At 29.5% G+C, this 21,727-nt stretch overlaps 1 protein-coding gene across 2 annotated transcripts in view; it reads left to right on the forward strand.

Annotated features, from left to right (window-relative positions):
• The first annotated feature begins 820 nt into the window (after positions 1-820).
• LOC121128224 (protein singed wings 2) overlaps positions 821-21,727 on the forward strand; it is a 49,621-nt gene continuing 28,714 nt past the window's right edge. Inside the window, exon 1 of one of the 2 annotated variants that reach the window (XM_040723808.2) lies at positions 821-1,123. The gene's annotated coding sequence lies outside the window, so the exon portion shown is untranslated. The remainder of the gene's footprint in view (positions 1,124-21,727) is intronic. The other variant, XM_040723800.2, reaches the window with a different exon arrangement.

The raw sequence follows: 21,727 nt of genomic DNA on the forward strand, positions 1-21,727 counted from the left end.
CGTCATGCGTGTTTAAAAATTATAAATATCTGTACAATATCGTTTTATGTGTTGTATCCATCATACTTGTACATCTCATAAATCAGGAATGGGAAGAAAATTGTTCAATAAATTGAGACCAAAAAAGGAATCGATTAAATTTCGGTTTACGGCCTGAGATCGCGGTGTAGATCAAAATATCTTCCCAAATCGTTGTAGGAAAAATCAGTACACAATTTGAAAACGATTACTTTTCGGTTTACGTCCTGAGATCGCAGTCTGGATCGAACTATCACTCCGAATCGTAAGAGAAAAAATCTCTTCAGACCGAACCAAAATAAAATTATGCCATGGACCAAGTCTCAACAATAATCTTTATGAACATAGGTAGAGTTAAATAAATTTTTTATTAAAGATAAACGTGTAGTAAAGAAGAACAAGGCGGAAGTTAGATGCCTACGCAAGCTGCCCTTTTTTATGTGCAAACATCATTCATATTTCGATCATACTTACATAGTTATTAACTTATGCCTGATTCCTCCTGTCCTGTTCAATGTACATACGTAATATGTACGATGGGAAGCAGCGTAGCGCTCCGAACAGCACCGAAAAATAACCCTCAAAAGTGAACTTTAAAAAGTAAGCATACACAATATAATAACTAGCTACATAAGACGGTATTTTGGCGACGTTCCCATGTAAGTAATAATAATATCGTAATACTTAGAGTGAGTGTATATATGTATCATTCAAACCGCTCTCACAGAGCGCGTATGTTTTTTATTATAAAAAAATGTATGATGTTCCTTATAATATATATATATATATACAAATATCTCCTCAGACAGTTTTTTCTAATGACTTGGCGCGTGCAGATTGTTGTTTTGTGAGTTGTTGTGTTTGTGAACAAGGTCCTTTGAATATTTTATGTTAACCAAATGATTGAAAATTTTGGGTATTTGTGATGGTGTTTGATTGTGTATGTAATGTGATTGGTTGAATTAGTTGTGTTCATTGAACCGTTGTAGATACACTCTTGCTATATTGAAGGAAAGAAATAAACAAACCATCCCTTCCAAAAATAGAGTTTCCTTCTCTATACGACAATAACGACGACTCGCCATTCATTCCATCAAAAAACAAAGTAAGAACACTATAAAAACCATATCTAATTAAATCCATATAAAACAGTTTTCTCAGGATTTGACTTTTTGCTTTTTCACAACCTTTCATCATGACCTTGAGGAATTTTATGTTACAGAGTATTTTTTTGTTCAGGAAATAACAATAAAAATAAGTGTCTAGTCAAAACGGTAAAAGTCTGACAAACTTTGGTCTCTCTTACATTATGACGATATTTGGCCTACAATGCGTATGTCCCTACGGGTTTAGTTCTTTAAAACTCCCATGCAGGAAATAAGTATACCTAATTACAAATATATAATTCTCTAATTTTTGCACTCACTATTTACGAACAAAAATGAGCGCAACATATTGCTTTTGATCTACTTATAAAAAGTAGTATAAAGGATAGGCTCCAAAGTTCATTCATTATATGAACAAAATGCAAGGAGGAAAAATAATAAAAAATAAAATTTTGAAATAAAAATAATATTTATAATAATTCTGAAGTGACTTTATCAAGTAACATAGTATAAAAACTGTACATAGGCCATCTGTGTGTACATACAAGCAGATTTGAAAATTATAAGATACAATATTAATTATTTTGATCAGGACTGTATCAATAATAATTACATATTTGCCGTAATATGACACTTTCTTTGATTGAATAGAAGAAAAGCGTTTTTGAACCAATGGTAAAACTTCTTTTTTGTGTCTGTATATGCCTACTCATGTAGATATACCCATATCAAACTGGTTTTTGCTGATGTGGAATTAGAGTAATGTGGTAGTTTATAACTTCCATACATACATACTTCAGAAGTAAAATACTTGCAATTGTATTATGAGTCAACAAGTTGCTGTTTAATTATATAAATTATACCTAAAAGTATTAAGTATCCATCTACTAAATTTCTGCACTTTTTCTTCTAAAAGGCGATTGGGGATCAGAAATACCGTACATATATATACCTAATAATTAAGAGTAATACTCTGAATGGTCTGTATAATCGGTTTTGTAGGTATACAGGGTCGTGTACTACAATTGAAAACGACTTAAACATAATCCAGATCCCGTATCCACCGCCGAGTTTCACTTGCTCATACAAGAGATTAGTTGAGGAATAAAATAAATTTCCCTTTGTTTTTAAATTGAATCAGTTGTTGAAATGGAGCAGCTTAGAATAACCACGATTCTTCCACCACATGGACCACGAAGCAAAAACCATCAATAAACTCACTGGCTATCCTAGAAACAAATTTTGGGGAGCTTAAGAAGCTGGAAATCTCTAGCAACATCACCAGGAAAGCCCAGAACAGGTCTCAAGGGAAAAAATCGACTCCTACCTTCAAGGCAAGGTTAAAGAAATCCATCAAGGCTGATCTATCCTGTACCCCTTGGACTTCTACTAGGGGGAGTTAGAGAAGCACCTCATACAACAGTGTTAAGTCCCTCATGGACGTTATCAAGGGTATTCCTTCGATGCACTCCTATCCAGACATAATAAAAGACAGCGGATCATTTCTAGTCATATTTAAGGTAGTGATTGAGGCCAATGGAGATCATATTGAAAATTAATATGCCATTATCATCTATGCTATTCAATAAAACTAAAACATTTATTGTAGTGCATTTTTTCAGGATCTGTATGAGGTCAAATTGTGTTCCGATAGTAATGGACGACCCTGTACCGTAGATACTATAGTGACATCCAGATCAGTGCCATAAACAAACGGTGGCATTTCAAATTATAGAAGGGAACGGGGGCCTGACTTTGTCCATTAGCATGAAATGTCATTTTCATTTATTAATTAATTATGTATATTATTAATCTCAATTTTCATAATACCCCAAAATTTGAAAAAAAAAATTTCATGACTTATAAAACAAATAGAAACTGCAAATTATTATTTGACATAATATTAACATTATATTAAACTCCGTTATAGTCATAGTAAAATAAACGATTATTAAGAACAATAATCTTGGCTGTGGTCATAGTTCTGTAGTTTTAGTATGGGGAGTAAAATTTATATTATGATTCTATTTCAGGTGGGTAAGGGGTAGCTCCCTTGTGCTCTCTGTGGTTACGGAACTAATCCGGACTGATTGAATCCAAACATTGTTCTAACATGCATACTTTATCAATATTAAGGAATCAATTTTACCGCTATTTTGGAGTTAGTAATTCATATCACATTTATCGAAGTTTGTTAGGAATTAATACTTTGGACTCAATTTTCCTAAGACTTGAGGGGTTTTAGCTTAATTTGAACTTGGATCGTTTATAAGAATATATTTATAAAAGTAAACCTAATTATACTCTAAGGAATAAAAATAAGACAGCTGAAATAATAATTAAACAAATAAGAATGTATGTAGATAATGTTCACTCATTCGCACACTCTCGATCAAAAAAATGACTAGAGCTTTTACTGAAAGTTTGGGGAATAAAAGTGTAATTTTTCTTTACAAAGATATTTTCCCTAACAGTTATGTAAATCAAAGATGGACATAGGGAACTTACCTATACAAAAAAAAAAAAATCAGAATTCAATGTGATAATTGGTTCCACATTGGTATGTTAGTCCCCTCTTTCCTTAGAGTACCTTTAGGAATAACTAAGAGTGTGTGGTTTTTTTTTTTGTAAAAGCAGGACATATGATACACCTGAATTAAGAACTTTTTTTAATATCAACTGCCTCTTTTATGATTTTAGGGGAAACATGAATTAATACTGTAAACAAGGGAACCTTCTATTTTTAAAATAGCATTAGGTCAGGGAATATATTATTAATATACTTAAATTCATATATATGTATATTTATTTTATTATGCATTTTTAAATCAATTTACACCAAAACTAGGGAATAATTCTTCTTTTAGCAAGGGAGATCTTAACACCCACACGATTTATTTAATAATGAACTAAGAAGAAAAAAGAGCACACGCATCATTTTTTTCCCCTTTTCTAATTGCTATACTTAGTTTTTTCTTTACATATGTACCCTCTTTAGGTATATCCACACCGGTCCTAACTTATTTGGCCTGGCCCAGTCCCAAAGACAAGTCCTTATTCATAACTGAATAACATCCATTCATAAAAAAAAAAAAAAAAACACCCCAATGACCGAGACAACGCTACTACCTACACCATTTGAGGGTAAAAAAACCCTTATATGGAATTAAATTACCTAGGCAACGCTATGATCAAGATTTAAAAAAAAATAAGAAAAAAATCACCTTTTCTATGAATGTATAAAATATATACATTTACCTTTCTATCTCTTAATAAAATAGATCCGTGACGATCCGTGTACATTCAAATACATATAGAGACGCATCGTATGTGTATAACATATACGATTACATACTCACATTGCTAACTTGAAGCTGGGAAACAACCTTGCAAAAATCATTCATCGATTTGTATGTTAATTTTGCATATTATGAACATAAGCCATAGCTTGTTTGTGCGAGTATATAAGTATTAGTAATTGTCAATAAGGAATATATGTATGTATTGCTGATGATCGTGTGAAATATATACGTATATGTGAGGAAGAAACAAAGACCAAATTACAACAAAAAAAGAGGAACATATTTTTTTACTTCATAAAATACATGAGGAATATTAAATACAGGATTTCAATATTATGTATTCCAAGCAGGGTTGCCTGATTAAAAACAAGTTGATTTAATTCATGATTTAAATAAAAAATGGACTATCTTCCTTTTTATACCTTCAATTTAGAGGTCTAGAGCTCAATGGTTTAATAAATGAGCTGTGCATCCATATGTAAGAACAAAGCACAAAGACTCTTTTGATTTTCAAATACAACACTACATACATGACAATTAAAATCGTGTTTAGCCTATGTTATTGAATTCTAAACTAAATATAGGAGATATTTTTTCCGGAGACATGTCTATCGTGTCAATTAAAAAAAAAATAGCAAAACGATTTTGTCAGAGTGACATATATAATAGGTTCTTTATGGATGTTCGACCAACCATCAATGGAATAGAGAGACTGTTTCATTATTCAGAATATCTTTACATTTTTTTAAAACTCCTTTTCATAGATACACTCCAAATAATTATCAGCAATATCATTTCTGGACGGAGGATTATAGCTTGGTCTGAGGGCTTGAATCATTTTGCAAAACTGAGGGTGCTCAACGAGGCAAAAAGTTAAATTCGTAGCAAATATCATCCTTACAATTTATTAATTGACTTTAAATTTTTAATTAGCTGAAGATTTTATAACAAATTTATTTAAAGTTGATGTACTCCTACATGCAAATGGGATATAAGAAGTGGCGCTTGTAGATGAGTTTGATACTGACGTCGATGATTGAGCAACGAAACCTGTAAAATGTAGATGCAGATCATGAAATATGCTCTAAAATCCACATCTTATTACATAAAAAGTCGATAAAAATAAGAGGCGCTATAATTTTTTTGTGGAAAATTGAAGAGTTCTCAGCTTTCTGAATTAAAGTAGAATAAAGAAAAAGTATGGGCGTGGAATTATTCATTTTTCTCCTTCTAAGTATATGTACATTTGCATGGTTTCACATGAAAATTAGAATAGGTGGAATTAAATATTGTAAATACATTTACTAAGCTGAATTGTGACATTATTCTGTTTCCTGTGATACATATTCGAATATTTAATTGCGAAAATATACCCTGTAGTTTTTGGTTACAATCCTTACATTTAGCAATGAATATGTTACTTGATATAGTTGGTAATTTTTGAAATGGTTCCAAACAGGTTCATTTCTTTCGACGAGGTCCAGAACCAGAACTAGATATTGCAACTAGATATTCAACAAAAAGCTACTTAACAAAACAAAATAAATCATAGAAAATATATGTAGTAAGTATGATAAAAACTACACAGTATATTGGCTTCTAATGGTGTCTCCTGTATATAGATTCAACAGACTACAAAAGAGAAAAAATGCCCAAACATAGGCATAATAACAGTTGCATGTATAAGCTCACTTCGTGTTCATATTTATTTTTTTCGAGACTCTTGTTCTATATTTCACCCTTGATTTATTTCAAATTGAAAAATATAAATTTATATATAATCTTGCCACTTTATGCAGAATACTTCATTTCACTACTTCAACTCAGACTTCACATATTGGATTTATGAATGACTTATAAGTTTGAAAAACTTTTTGTTCTATTTATTATTTTATTGACAATTGAGCTTAATTAAAATAATTACGAGTAATCAATTGAGAGATATATTTTATACTTAAATATATTAAAACTGAGTTGCAAATTTAGGTAATGTATGAGTTGAAGTCTAAATCCGACTATTTTTAATTATGTGACTCAGCTACATATAATTTTGTAACTCTACAATTCTGCTATATCATTATATAAATTTATTCAAAACAAATATTCTTGTTATAAACTTAATGATTTAAAGTAACTATTTAAAAATATGGAAATTCTTACAGTTTGATCCTATGTTATTAGGACCTATGATTTTTTTGATTAAAAAAATCCAATTTAAATCAAAAAAATCGATATGAGTCCTTGGTCCATCATTCATTAGATAAATGTCATTGAGTCAATGTATGTATGCATTTTACTGCCTGTTCATTCAATGTTGTCATATTTTATACATTCTGACACATTTTACGCATTTTTTCTATGGACCGAGCATAATTTAGTAATATGTGTATGTATAGAAAAAATAATAAATAAATAAAATTGTAATAGTCTATGTATCTAATCAGTTAGGTTAAGAGACCCGAGAATTCTAGTTATGGCGGGAATTATTAGGCAATTTTTATTATTTTTGTTTGTAAGGAATGTTTACAAGACATAATGGGGCGAACTTATTTTCAATAGATAATGATTTTGTTATGTCTAACGGTAAACATTACCTATCGATAGGCACATATTTTTATAATTTATCTTAACATATATTTATGTTTGCGTATTATGTTCATAAAATAAAAACAAGGACTGCTTTTTTGGCAAGTATTCAACAGTTTTACTTTTGATTTATTTTATTTCACGAAATTAAATTTATTTTATACTTTTAATTTAATCCCGCCTATTAAATATATATCTGATCTACCGCCGTGATTTTTACAAGTATGTACTTTTTTTTATGTGTTTGGTACATATTTAGTGGGCCGTTCATCATAAAGAAAAAAGATGAAATGAATTTTCTTAAAATTGAGGGCGGATTTCATTTCTATTTTTCGACGAATTGTCCTCAATTTCTATCAACAAATTATTCTTATTAAAAGACAACGGTGAATTGCAAATAGGATTGTGTAAATCTGAATACATATACATACATAAGTACATTTCCTACAGTGGTAATATTATTATGATTGTTGATGAATTGAACGCAGCAATTGTTTATTCCCTATTGTTTTATTGTCATAACTGTTGTTCTATTGTTTTTCGGATTGCAATTTACCTTTTGCTAGGATTGTTACTACTACATTCAAACATTATTCCATTAATACATCTTTTTAAATATGAACAGGCTTTGTAAGGGATAATATTACTCCTTTAAAGTCTTTCATGATCTAAAAGTGACAAATGTTTCTTACAAATGACAACCAAATGCCTTTGACTACCTTTTGAGTTTATTATATATAATTAATTCGGTCTGTGACAATAAATTTGGAGTTTTTCGTGCGATAACGACACTTTCTTAGTACTTAAAATAAGTTTACATTATATACTCATCACACACTTGAATTAAAAAAGATAAAATATTTATCTGCATGCTATACATTATTCGTCATAACCTTTCCTTGTTGTTTGCTATAACTTCATATCATATAATCTCTTAAATATATGATGAACAAATAAACTAATATATTATTTTTCAGAGCTGTTTAATTCTCAAAACTTATTAAACTTTGGATTTTCATTTTTCTGAGAATGTTAGATCGGGATATAAAAAAGGTCCTCCGAGTTATATTTTATGTTCACATAAATTCACATCGAATCTCAAGGAAAGAAAATAATGGATAAATGCCATCAAAAAAGTTAGGGTCAATTCGATTTATCATTTAAATACAAAAAAAAGATATTTGGAAACACCATATCTTTTGAAAATTAATTATACATTTGATTCATTTATAGTAAACAAACGCTATTCATCGAGAAAAAAAAATTATACATAAATATTTATTAATAATCACTCATTTTGATTTCCATTTCGAGTAAAATAATTGGCGCTCTACTTTTGAGCTTATTTGTAATGACTATTTACAGTATATATATATTTGAAATTGAGGTAAATAGCCCCAGGACTATGTACTCAAGCTTTTCTCACCTAATTGACGAATATTAACCTCTATTAATATATGCCTATCTTTGCTAATAATGAAAATCTGTATTTTTATTGAAGTTATAAGTTAGATAATTTTTTAGTTATTAATTTTATCTTATCAGTATATGTTGTGGATTAAAAGAGAGGTAGATTGTTCTAAATAGAACAACTTGCCGGACAGCATTTCCCCCAAAATACCAAATAAAGATATTTGATTATGATTCATATAAAAATTTTACTAAGCATTTATGATATTTCCCAGGTTTTGTAAGATCAAATCTTCAGTTATTTGCCACAGATAGAATTGAATAATTAATTTAATACAGTTGGCACTCCTAAAAGAAATCAAAACATTTGACACAAGATTGGAATAGTAGAGTGTATTGGTAACTCAAAATAACGATTACGTACATCCAACAAAATTGTCCAAGGTAAATATTTCAAATGTTAGATTTGAATATATTTATTAAGCGCTGAGTTTGTCATTTCAAAGAACCGAACTCAAAAAAAAAAAAAAAAAAAAAAAAAAAAAAAAAAAAAAAACTAGATTTATAATATTTCTCATACTCACAGTTCTGTTGTTTTTGATCATCCCACACTGTATGACTTCATTACTTCTTCAGATAAATTTGTGGTCTGACTTTTAAATTTGTAAATCCATTCATTAAAAAATTAAATTATTTTTCACTAAATTATATTTCTTTGAACCATCGAAAAGTGTAAAATCAATAATAATATATTATGAACAATTTATGCTAAATATTGTTATTATTTTTATTTCAAATCAAACATGTCCTGAGGAAAATTCTACCACAGCTTTTTTCAACCGATTATCATATGTTAAGGATATCTAAATGTTGATCTTATATCGGTCTTATACAGTAGGTGATACATTAGTTTTGTAAGATCATATTGATCCGTAGAGTCACTGATTTAGCAGTTGCAAAGTACACAGATCTGAGATTAGCAATATCACTGGAAACCATTCTGGTTGAGAAACCGTGCACAAGATTATCACTGATGACCTTCCCCTTTCTGGCAGTTATAACTCCATAATAGGGGGAAAATTGGTTTACTATTTAAAAAAAAAAAAATACATTTGAAGGTGTTGGTTCAAATTAGTCAAGAAAAAAATTGTATAAGACTAAACCAAAACAAAATCAGTTACAACACTAATATGCACATAGATAAATTTTCTTTTAATTAAACACTAAGCTCTTTTTTCTCCAATAGTATATGACCTCATTTTTTATTATTTCATTAAGGATTTGATACAAGTTCTACTATTTCTTTCTAACATGCACGACTTTTAAGATAATTACATGGATTTATTGTATGTACACATTGATTATTTGCTATTAATTAATCTATCCATGAAATATTTATGTTTTAGATAGAAAATACGAATTAGGACGTAACCATCTTCAATAGACATTATACTTACATATGCAAATGTTTAATTGATAGTATACAAAATCCAATTACATACATTTTAATGTAAAATCAAATATATGGCTCTTAGTATCCATGAACTCGTATTTTACCAATAGTAACAGTGTTGTTCGGTACACCGGTAGTATTTATAGGTCCAGCTGCACCAACTCCACTTAAACTTAAGCCCACCTTAAATTTAAGATGCTTCAATGTAGTGACGTCATAAGTTTGTTGTATAAATCTAAGTAGTGTTGGTGCAACCGGGCCATATTGTGACCGGGATACCAACACATTTAAAACGGTTCTATACTAACCAGACATTAGAACTGATATTGATAGTTCCACTACATCATAAAACAATTACCCATCAATGACCTCAAAAAAAAAAAAAAAAAATTAGGAAAACAGTACTCAAATTTGGAGCTAGCTCCTTCCCCAAATAAAAATCTGACAAATAGACCATGTCAGTCACCCTTAACGACATTTAGTCAAGGGCACTCAAGATTCTGGAGCAAGAACATGATCTTACGACTTTCGGCTCTTTAGCTCATTAAAAAAAGGGCTCCTATACGTCTTTTCCATTAATTGTTGAGAATCAATATCTTAACCATTTTTGAATCATGGGCACTTTTCTTAAAGGGATATTGCATGTAATCCAGAATATTACAGTAGGATTATCACAGAACAATGTATATGTATATATATCGGAAAAAATATTCACTAAAAATATTATAAACAATCATATGAAGAAAAAAAATGACAAATTTGGTCCAATTAGATATTTAGACAATTATGATACAAAATCATGCTTCAACTTATTGCATATGGGCAAGTACGATAAAAATTTCAAAAATGATTTTTGTTAAAATATATCAAAAATCGGCTTTTTTAGAATGAAGAAGAGGGAATAGCTATTCAACAGATAGGGATCTTCATTTGCATCTCTCAACCTCTCCTCTAAAAGAAAACGACAAAAAGATCTGAAATTAATGTCCTTATTATCCTAAACTATTGGATTATCATCTATTAAATAATAGGTATACTTGTTAATGTTCTCAATAAATCCTTATTGAGAACATTAACGAGAAAGAAAAGTATAAAATAAACAGCTGACTAAAAAAGATGTGACATAGGATTTGCTTATTTTAAAGGCTGTCTTTGAGAGGGCAAGCCGTGGAACACTGTCAATAAAAAAAAAAGTTGAGTCATATATGCTATCCTTAATTCTAAATCGGGCTTCAAAATATTCCAAACCTTGTAGGGCAGTGAAATATGCACTTAATAATAAAGTAACCAGAAGGGCTTAGAACAGCTTTTTTATGGTCCCCATGCACCAAACTATGATGTTTCCAAGTCACTCTATCCCCCGAGTTTAACAAAATAATATTGTTTAATAAAGAAATTTCTCGAGCTCTCAAACTCATAAAGCACAAAAGTGGTCACTGCCTCCCTCCAATCTTAACTATACGTATAAGCCTCCTATAGAAGTACCCTGAAAAAACATCAGAAACAATAAATAAGACTATTACCAACCAAAAGCCTCCATAAACTACTTTTAATGTGGTCCAAACATGGGCAAAATGTTTGAGAACATTGGATAAAAGTGTTTTATGAATCAATGTTGCTAATTTTGTACATACGACGTGATATTTACAGAAATACAGTTAAATATTTGTTGTAAGAATGCCCTATTTTTGATATGGGAAATGGTTTATGTACAAACTGAGGTTTATTTTATAATTTCATAATTATATCTACAGAAAGTAGGGAGGAAATATATATTAATAACTTAAGATGAGTTACTACATCTATAATGCGTCTAGACGAAATACATATATAAATAATTATTTTCTAATAAATTTCCATATTACAATCTTCAAAAACTCTTCCTTTAAAAATGAAGAGGTTCTGTGATTTAAAATCTGTCTTCTTTATAGGGGTGAAAATGACACAATGATTTTGGTGACACAAAAATTACTAACGTGACATTTTCTCTCCTCCAAACAAGAAATAGGTTCAATCACAGAACCTATTTATCTTATTTATTGTTCAGGCTTGAATATTATAATATGTAAAGTTCCCAGACATCAATTACATCTACCTACACACATGATAGATGTGATAACCCACTTTCAGGCATGTATGTACACAATTTTTTGAACAAAGTTATATCAAGTTATGATTTTTACCTCAATCACCCAACTTTAAAGTCATACTTTTTTCTTTCCTAGTTCTAACGATTCTACAAAAGTATGTATGTCACAAATTTTTGATAAGATAAGGAGGTAAAAAGAGAAGAAAATAAGTTTCAAAATGAAGGATTAATATCTTCTTTTTTTCTTCGCAAAAAGAAAAAAGGCAAGTAGGATTTATCTGTTTTTTGTCTTATCGCTTTGTTTTCCCTTGCCTACGTTGTATTGTACAAGGAAATATATTTTGTTTCTAATGATGTGCTGATAAGTTCTGTTATCGCTTTATGTTTTATTTACAGTTTTTATTATTAAATACTTTTGTTTTTTCAACATTGCCACAAGCACTGATAATAATGACTATTTAATCACAAATTAATTATTATTAATATTAATGGTTATCCAATGACGTTGAAATTAAAGTTGCAATCTTTTAATTAATCAATGAGGCAGATGTTGATATTAAATAAATATATTTAATTGTATATAAATGAAACTTATTTTCAATTTATGATATGAAAAAGATATTAAATTAAATCAATTTCTATATTTAAGACAAGATTCCATATATGTACTGTATAGTTGTTGGTTGATTTCAGGGTGTTTTTCTCTACTTAACAAATACATAGGTGGGTGTAGAGTGTACATATATGTAGGATCTGTATATACTATATATATATAGGTAGACGATATTACTAACAGCTAATACTAAAAAGGTGGAACCTTTAGATACTAAGAAACGATATGCCTTTTAAAATTAAATTAATGAAAATAAATATTATATTTTATTTTTCCATTAATATCCATTTATGTTCCTGGTCTTTTAAGGATCGAATGTAATAATTAATTGATTCAAATGCATAATATGTATGCTTTTGAGTCAATATAATTTAATTAGAGCTGTGAAAAAAGGTCCGAATTCCATTAAAAAACATAACAAATATGATAACTTTGACAAAAGTCCCCAAAAAGTATTTATAGTGATCCTTAAAGTTAAAACCGTTGAATATTCAAAATAGGGATGAATGAATAACTATAAAAGTACTCATATCTTGGAAACTATCAGCAAACTCTAAAAAATATAAATGTTTGTTGGGGGTTTGACCCTATTCACACCTCTAATCATTTCAATACCCGATAATATACAATAAAGGTCATTAGGGTACCTTCCATCAAATCAATTTGCAAGACACATAATACATATTTAAAGTTGTAAATAGTAACTAAAGTACATTAAAATGCCAGTGTTTTTCTAACCTGGCGGTTTAAAAAAATAAAAGAAAACCAAAGATTACATGGTAATCCCGACAATTTGGAGGAGATCAACTTAGCTGCCCTGACGCTTCATTAGGTTAGCTTCCAATAACTATGAGCAAGAGGAAATGAATACAAATTCTACTCTGTATCTAGCAAGAAATAGGCAGGAATTACTCCTATGTCGATCCTCAACTTTACTGTGAGTCTAACAAGGACAGACACTTACAAACTCCTCAACAAATCATCAGTGTTGCTCTCTCTCATTCATGAACACACGCACTGTTGATTCATTTATACTAAGAGGTTTTTTCAGCAAAAATTAAAGAATAGTGATCACAGCTTTGGAAAAAAAAAAAAAATACTGTTCAGATTTACAACTAGAAAAAAAATCTTTAAGTTCATATTTTTTTACAACTCTACCCATAACTTGACTAAGGGTATGATCTGAGATTTCATCAAAAAGGATATACTGTGCTTTTATTGCAGCTAACATCTTTTCTATGTTCAAAAATTTTCTTTGCCTTACATTTAAAATGATCACAAAAATTATTTTACACAAATCCAATTAACTACGCAAGCTAACTGATCATCTTTTTATCTACTGCCCATAGGTTTCAAAAAATACATTGTTAGTTTTGATGAACAAAATGTTTAAGCTCTATTGAAGAAATTGGAAACCATTTCCTTCATTATAGTAAATCGAGCACTTTTGTAGTTTCTTATCTTTCAATAAAGACTAAAGAAATTTCATAAGTAAAAGATTAAATTAGGATGTGTATTATTTTTCAAAACTCAAATTTCTTTAATTAATTTAAAAATGTATCTATCTCGGGTACACTCTCTAAGTTTGCCGGCTAGTCTCTTTCATTTTAAGGTAGATGCAAATAATTTACAGTATGTGCAAAAATAAATATAATTTTATTAGCTTTGTATATGAAGAAGTTCTCTGACTATAGCCCGCTAAGTTATTCAATATTTAAAATAAAAAAATCAATCCTTTAATAGCTCTTTCCACATGACTCTGCAAGGTAGTTATATAGTTGCAATCGTAATTTTCTTTTGGTGTATAGTGAAGATTTGTCATATCGATGCTTTGCTTTAAGCTTAGATATTTACTAGATACTAGAATATATCTGCAGACATTGGCGTCATGATAATATACTCCTTTAGATAATGATAATCACCAATTTCCTCTCTCCTAGTCACTCTCTAAGAAATTTACTTTTGTATAATTTAATCCTTATTGATAAGTTTTTTCTGAAGACAAATAACAAGACATATTTTATCATTGGGAGAAAAAAAACAACAACTTTACCTGAATATAAATTAGTCTATGACTAATTAACACGGGGTTTTTTTTCTCGAAAGAAAAAGTTGAAGGTAATAGCTTTGAACTGAACAATTTAGGATTCCATAATTGTGAATCGTTCTTAGATATATGTAGAGTTAAATTACAAAATAGATATCGATTCCATGGTTATATTATAACTATTTTGTTGTAGCAATGAGCTTTTAGTCCTCAAACATAATTAAAAAGTACTATATCAAAAATATAAAATGGATGAACAGAAGGAACGAAATCAAACGAATCGTGAAGGACAGTTTCCACGTCTATCGGATGTGTATGTACTCTGTATGACAAGGAATGATCAATTGTAGGAGTGGAAATTGCTAAATATAATTTTTTGAATATTTTACATGCACCATAAGTAAGTTTTTATCTTCTTATAGGATCTGTTTGTTTTTTTAAAATAAAAATATGCACATTGTGTATCATTTTTACTCTTTTTATGAAAAAAAAATCCAGAGCCTCTTCATTTTGAAATTGAGAAATGCTGAGGATTTAAGATTATACGTACATATGTCGAGCTTAAAAAAAATATTGTCCATTTCAAACAATGCGTGACACGGACACGCCCAATAGATGAGAAATTCCCATTTATTAGTCATTAATAGCTTCCTTTTCAAAAATTAACTTTCATATATTCCTTTAGTATCGAATCTATTGAAAATTGGTTTGTTACAATAGAAAATACACATTATTATGTAAAAATATGTGCATCACTGAATCCTACTTCCTTGTCTAAAAGATAGTTTATTTCTATCTTTTAGCTGAAGAATTGATTAATCATATGGTGTTTAATAAAACTTGTTACAACTAGCTTGATTACAAAACTCGATTTGCGTCTCCTAAAATAGAAAACAAATGGGGAATGACCACTTATCTTTAGTTGGCTCAGGAACTTACAATTATCTAAAACCCTTTCAAAAATGATTTCAAATAGTTACTTGAATGCCTGACTTTTTATTATTATTACTTGAAGAAATTATTGGATGTTTAAAAATAATGATTTTATAAAGAAAAAGGTCATTCTAAAAGCTATTGTGATCTTTATCATATCTCTCAACATTTTCTTCTAAAAGAAAAAAAAGAGACTAAATCAGTTGGTACTTGAAGTTAGCCCATTCTGCCCAACTGTAGAGTTAGTTCTCAATAACACTGGTACTAGGAAATTGTCCACAGATTAACAATAACTAATTTAAATTCAACCAATAAACGTTTAAAACGCTTGTTCAACAAATTAAGTAGAATAAAAAATAAACAGCTGGTGATAAAATGTAATGTTACGTTAATGTAAAGATGTGCAAAATGTAGAGAAAAACAACAGTTTGAAACTGAAAAGGAAAAGCGTTGTGCATTTGCTCTTTTTTTGTTCATTCTTTAATAGATCGTTGTATTGTCAACATCTTACTCTGGATAATGAATTCCCACCTACTTTTGGCGTTATTTAAAAAAATATGCTCAAATTTAACTTTACAATTTTTCCCGGCACCAATGCTATTTTAAAAGTTAAGGTTCCCCTCTCTATAACAGAAATACATTTTCTCTCTCCAATATCGTGGAACAGGTAGCTGATGTTAACAAGGGTCTCAACTACGTTGTACCATAATTATCACTCCTACCTTCTCCTCACACTCTGCGATGTGTTTATAAGGCCGTGTGGGAGAATAATTAACAAGAAAATTCCATAGTACATATTTATGTTTGGGAAATAGTGAGAAGGCATACAAGAAAGTTCTTCCTTTCTAGAGATTCTATAATATAATTTTTTATTTGCAAGATCCATAAAAAAAACGATTTACTAAAAAGGTAATGGGCGGAATACAATTTGAGATTCTTGTTCCTTAGTAAATATTCAATTAATATGAATATAAATGACAATCCCTTTGTTTTTATTCTTTTTAAAAGAAATACATTATTTTTTATTAATCAATATCGGCATAGAAAGTGCAATGAACTTAAATACATATGTCACAGAGGAACATGTCATATAATGTTTCCTCATTAATTTTATCATGACTTATGTATTTGTAAGTATGTATGCGCAACAGGAGAAAAATTATGTTGATTTAGAGAGACTATGTATGTAGTACTACTTTTATTTACATATACCTATGTAAGGGCACCACACATGTGCAGCAGCCTTACTTAAAAGTACTAGGCCTTCTTACATAGGGATTCATGCAATGAGTCTGTACACTTGATATATGTTTGTTGTTTTTTTAAAAGAAAAATGATAATCACGCACCTTGGGGTTTATTTCTATTTAAAAAATATTCTGTCTATCGACAACCTTGCCCAAGTGAAAGCAAAAATAAAACTTGTGATTGAAATGTGCCATATATATATTTGGGCCCTGTTTTACTCGTATATATTATTGTAAATAATAATAGAAAATATGAGCCTTTTGGGATGAGGTAAAATGTCGTCTTTATTCCAGGCATCTTGAATTACATGGCTATGCAGTGCATCAAATTAGTAATATAATTGTTCAAAATAATGTATAGACATTCATTTATTAAAAAAATGTTTTTTTTATTGGATATAATAGTGTATTTAAATGTTCTGTTTTTATGAAGTAAAAAAAAAAGACATCTTTTTTGTTTATACTTTCATTTATGTTAGTTGCTCTCATACACAGTACCACAGGGTTAACATGCTAGGACAAAAACGAAGAATGCATTTTGATATCAGCTGTCAATGATTATTTTCCTTTTTTCTACGAAGCAGTTCTCTGGATATTGATTGGTTGAATTAGAATGATCTCCTAATCATTTGTTAAGTATTCTCAACTGGGTATGATTAGGAAGAATGGGCTAATCACCAATTGCTTTCGTGATTATATTCTTAAGAAAAGTTGCATGATACGATCAAAGTAACGACGGTACATATGTAGATGACGTTATCTCCTACGCGTCTTTGTATTAGTTAAAATTATAAGGTTAGTTAGCAACTATGGTGAGGATTTAAGTAGACACATATATATTTTTATATATACAATATCATGTACTTGTTACAACGACTCAAATACATAGAACCACATAAATATGGGTCAGAAAAACAATAGGAATGACAAAAAAAATACATCACGTCGATCCATTATACCTAATGATTATAATACCATTACATTTATGTAGTATAACCCTCATGATGTAGAAGTCTAATGTGCACATACATTACATTGAGAGATATATACATATGTAAATATGTTTGTAGGGGAATAAAAATGAACTAATCCCAAACAAAATTGATCCTAAAATAATGAATGAATTAAAATTCGTTTAAGATGATATTTAAAAAAATACAACCTCATAGTGCTAGAGCAACAACATCTATGTGACCCATCGACAAAAAACCCAACAACCCCACCAGAATGATTTCCTTAAAATGGAAAATGGATTACATTTGTGTTCTTCGACAAATGATTGTCAATTTCTATAAATAAATTATGCTTATTAATCTTTTGACCATATCATAAATTACACTTAAAGTAACCAAAATTAATAGTTAAACTAAAAAAAATAAGAAGATGATCAATTCAATTTGAAAGGTTATGTTATGTCCTATATAAGTTATTAAATCAAATAAAGCTTCTAAACTTTAGCTTAAGTTTATGAGCATCTTAACTATCCCACAAATATAAAGCTTATGATTAACTGAAATCTGTCTTTGAAATATTGGGCTATATAATAAAAAAAGTAAATTGGTAATGTCTCCTTTTCATGATTTTTGGTTCAACAATGTTTTGATAGTGACGCAAGACATATAGAGAGCGTTCTTACTGACGTCACATCTTGTTGATATACATGTATAGAACTGAGTCAAAATAGACAAACTTCCAAAAAAAATATTAAGGAAACTTCATTGAACTACGAGCCACGAGTCTCTTGTGGCCCAGAAGTTCCTTTTTTGAAGCTTACTAAAAAGCTTTTATGAAGTATTATAAATGTAATTCAGGTGAAGCTTATACATTGAAGTTCGTTATTGTATAGTTTTTTACTAATGATCTATAATGAAATATAATTTAATAACAATTTGTGTATTTGGAGTTAATTAATCAAATAAAAATCCCAATATGAGTGTAGACATTCCCAAACGCAAAAAAAAAAAAAAAAAAAAAAAAGAAAAGAAGATCATTAAACAAATAACTATCACCACGACCATTCCGAATGATCATAAATGAAATAATTGTAAATCTTAATTATTTTTTTGTGTTAAATGTTCAAAACCGAGAAATCATATGGTAATCCTGACAATTTGGAGGAAGAGCTGCTTAAGTGTCTTGACGTTTCATTAGATTATCTGCCAGCATCTATAAGAGGGAGGAAATAAAGAGAAGCCTTATTCTGTCTCTATCAAGTGCATGATATTAATTACTTTGACGTCGATTTTCAAACTCTACACTCAGTCGGACAAGGTCTTACACTTAATACTCTCCAACAAACCTTCAGTGTTATTTTCTTCTTTCTTGACCACAGACACTTAAGCTCTACTTTGATGTTCTCTACTCAAAAGCTAAATAATAATGATAACTCCTTTTGAATATGGAAAGATACTATTCAATTTGCCGACTCTTATTGGAAAAAAAGACGGCTTTACAGATCCCGAGAATTATCAGTCCCACTCTTGTACAGCCCCTCTGGCTCGCATTTTAGAGAGTAGCAGGCCAAAAAAAGAATAAAATTTTAAAAATTAGTATTTATATCCAAACTATTTTCCGTTCGAAATTATCTTTCCGCTAAGACCAGTTTGTGTGGTTCCATCAACCATTCCAATGAATTTTTGAAGCTTGATATTCCCTTTCCATACACATAATTTCCTTCAGATCCTAATTCTATATTTTGAAACGGATAACCTAAATATGGTATTTAAAGCCAATGCACTTTCCTTGCCACTTCAAAAATAATTTATTAAACAGTGTATTATTCAAGGTCAATTCTAACATTGAAGTCCTCTAAAATAATTTTTAGAACATAGTATCATAATATTGCTCTTGTCCATAATAGAATAATACAAAATAGATTCCGTAATCGCCATGGCTCATAAACAACGCACCTGGGAGAAATTATTCTCTTGAACTCAATATGTGTAGCTTTGCGCCCAGGTTATTCCTAGATAAAGGCATATATTTTATGTATATGAACTTCACACAAGATCCCTACACAAGTTGAAGTAATTATAATACTATAATGTTTACTTATACATAATCAGTGCAAGTTCCTCTTACCAATTAAAGGAACATAAGAAAATAAATTCCATAGTTTGATTGTTACTTGAGATAAATCAAAATGTAGATATTCAAAATAGAAAAAACTACTGGATTTTTTGACTATATATGTCTAACTTGTACTTACGAAGTAAGTTTCTCTCTATATAGGGAATTATTATTATATTTATAACAATCCACTTTTTTACGCATTCTGGATAAGAGACCAATTTTTATTGAAATCAAGAGTTGACTGTACTTTACTATAAACATGTTAATTCCCATTATATTTACTAAATCATATCATAAAGATAAAAATGCATCCATAGACTGACCTTCAGATAGATGAAAAAAGGTTTGTAAATATATACATATATATAGTAATAATAATTTTTTGAATTAAGGATATTTATGTAATTTAACCTTAAAAAACGATAATAAAAGGACAATTGAAATTTATGAGTAGTCAAAAATGATTTTTGCTCTTTGGAGTTAGTTGGGGATATGAGACGACAGTTTTTATGATGTGCATAGTGCAATAGTACATACTTATACATATGTATATGCATACAAAAAATTTAATTATGCAAAAATAATAAAAATATACATTTCTAATTTTTCAAGGATAACCTCTATTTTAAATATTGTTTTATACTAGCCGTAGAACCTGGCAATGCTCAGAATTATTAGGCGTCGACGAAAAACAACCTATGCCATAAAAAAAAACTCGCCCGTTTTTTTTTTGTTTGTTTTTGAGTTAGCAAACTAATTAACAATTTTTTTTCCTTATCTGTTTTTATTGATATTTAATTCCGGAAGAGTGAATTTCCTTTTCTATTACATTCAATTAAATAAAAAAACGAATTAAACATTTGTGTGCATTTGGATTTGTTGTGGAGTATTACTTGTATGTCCTCGTTGATTTCAGAGTGAGATTGAAGATCGACATCAAAATCATTTTCCCTCGTGTATTTGTTATTTCCTTCTCCCTTCCCCCCTCGTCCTAGCTGCTTGTGGGTGATTTCATTAAACGTGGTGACAGCAAAGCTGCTTTGTTTCAAAACATTCTTTCAATTGTCAGGATCCCCATGTTGATTGTCAGTTTCTTTTTTTAACATGCCCAAAATCCTCCTGAGGATGACAGCCTGTAAAAATAAAAATAAAACATTTTTCAGGTTGCAAACAAAAATAAACCTTGCACGCCAAAAATGCTTAGGATTTGCTAACATAAATTTAAGTACTACTTTTTTCTTTTTTTTTAAATAACGCGCTGAGCTTTATCTACACACACCCGTTGCTAGACCTAATCTAACGTTACATTAATTCATTTATGTATTCCCCTTCTCTTTCTTTTTAATGCGACTGTCCGAGTTTAAACCACATATCTTTTTCGTAAAAATGAGTTCTCCCTAAAAAACAAACCAATAGAACAACTTTGCTTTATTAATATAGATCATAACATTCAGCAAAATTATTTCCTAATTTGTTAATATATGTACAAATGTAAACTTACTAAAAGATTTTACGATTCAGTTCTTTTTAGTTTGTATATTAATTAAATTATGTATTTATTTATTTTGCTATTTCTAAGGATATTTGGAAGAACATATTTTGGTCTGATTAAGGTCTTTCGTATATGTGGACGTACATGCATATGTAGTGTTTAAATTGCTGTTTTTGTATGTATACAAGAATTAAAAAGCTAAAAAGCTAGGGATATCTTAAGGACCATGTCCCATTACGCATTTAAAATTAAAACACAAAAAGGGGGTTCTAAATCGTTGACTAATACTTTATGCCTTAATAGGTATTGTTTCATGACTTCTTATACTTCCTCAAATTGATATATTCAATGCTCAAGGGG

This window comes from Lepeophtheirus salmonis, chromosome 1 (genome assembly GCF_016086655.4).
Source record: "Lepeophtheirus salmonis chromosome 1, UVic_Lsal_1.4, whole genome shotgun sequence".
NCBI classification, from domain to species: domain Eukaryota; kingdom Metazoa; phylum Arthropoda; class Copepoda; order Siphonostomatoida; family Caligidae; genus Lepeophtheirus; species Lepeophtheirus salmonis.